The sequence below is a fragment of the Capsicum annuum genome, chromosome 9 (assembly GCF_002878395.1).
Source record: "Capsicum annuum cultivar UCD-10X-F1 chromosome 9, UCD10Xv1.1, whole genome shotgun sequence".
Lineage (NCBI taxonomy): Eukaryota > Viridiplantae > Streptophyta > Magnoliopsida > Solanales > Solanaceae > Capsicum > Capsicum annuum.
This window is the reverse complement of record NC_061119.1, coordinates 166,451,145-166,452,802: the sequence shown is the minus strand read 5'-3', so window position 1 is coordinate 166,452,802 and position 1,658 is coordinate 166,451,145. Positions and strand designations below refer to the sequence as shown.

Sequence of the window (1,658 nt, the reverse complement as noted above, 5' to 3'; positions counted from 1 at the left end):
CTCCAGTTATTTAATGGTAGTTGCATGAGACTCAACCTTTCGGCTCAAATCTAAAATAGTTGCCTTCATTATCTTATGGCAATTTTTTGGTTCTCTGACCCTTTATCAAGTTTTGTAAGCAAAGCTTACATCTTTGAATTTCAAAACTCAGCAATATGATTCCTCGATTGAACAAAAAGGTAATTTTTACATTTATAATCATCTTTCTACTTTCAATCACCATCTCTATCCCTACTCTTGTCTCTATACCCAGACATATTATACATGTCTCTGTAATAGTTTCAATCTTGATTCCCTTTCTTAGAGTTCCAATTGTCTTAGTAAATGATTCAGCCTGTCTCAATTGGCTCTTTATACCCCAAATCTTTCTCTAGACATCATAAAAAAGAAGACATTGATGGATGATCTATTTTCCCCTATTTCTTCTTAATATGTCCCTCGCATCAAGTGCAGCTTGATAATCTTCCTCTTCTTGTCTTAAAGTTCTCTCAAGCTCAAGATTAAATGGAATTAGGTGATTGACTTGTTGCATACTTTACAACACGTACTACCTCCTTGTCTACAACTAAAGATGGATTAAATTTCTAGTTGCTTAGTCCTCATGGTAACGATATCTAACTGTCTAAGTCTCTATATTACTTATATGATCACGTGCACTTGCGAGTGCGTTTTATACCAATAAGTTTTTGGTGCCATTGCTGGGGACTTGTATAATTAGTACGTTGCTAAATTTTTGGTTTTTGATAATAAGTTTAAGTGTTAACGACTTGATCTTAGTGGATGAATTTTTGCAAGTTTAGCTTAATACCGAACTGGCGTGAGATAAAGAGTTGGCAGAGATTTTTGAAGAACCTAAACTAATATTTCAACAAAGGCGAAGAGCTCAATATCTTATTCAATAGGTTCAAATGGCTGAAAGAGTTGATCCAAATAATCCTGTCGATCTAAATGTTGGACATATCCCAGATATTCCTACTCAACCAGCTACTAGACCTGTTCGTGAGGTGGCAATCCAACTCACAAACTATGCTACTAACAGTATTTGCAATCCCAAGCCAACTGGTCGATTTGAATTAAAGTGGAATATAGTGTAGTTTTTGAATTCGGCTGGGCAATTTTTTGGCCTTTAACACGAAGAACCACAGCAGCATATACAGACCTTCCTAGAAATAAGAGATTATTATATTCCTACAGAGGTGAGTACTAATTATCTCAGATAGACACTCTTCACTTTTTCTTTAATTAGGGAGGCAAAGAGCTGGTTACATGTTGAACCACCACTCTTCATCACTTTTTGGGAAGATCTAGCTCAAAATTTCCTTATTTGATTCTTTCCATCTAGGGAGACTGCACGCTTGAGAAGCGAGATTGTGAGTTTCAAACAGTAAAAAGGAGAGAATCTCTACCAAGCTTGGGAGAGATTTAAAAGTATGCTAAAAAATGCCCTCACCATCATTAGTTTAATGATGTTCTTGTTCATACTTTCATTGAGAGGTTAGAGTTAAATACCAAGATTTTCTTGATTCAACAATAGGTGGGCAAGCTCTTGAGAACACTTATGATGAATTGTACACACTGCTGAATTGGATTTCACAAGGAAATCCTTAATGGCATGCTGATTTGAGAAGTACTCCTAAGAAAGTTGCTGGTGTGTTAGA

At 35.9% G+C, this 1,658-nt stretch overlaps 1 non-coding gene across 1 annotated transcript; it reads right to left on the bottom strand.

Annotated features, from left to right (window-relative positions):
• Nucleotides 1-1,352: 1,352 nt before the first annotated feature.
• On the bottom strand, nt 1,353-1,458 carry LOC124887591. Its single transcript, XR_007045357.1, has one exon. It is a non-coding gene; the product is annotated as a small nucleolar RNA R71 (small nucleolar RNA).
• Nucleotides 1,459-1,658: the final 200 nt, after the last annotated feature.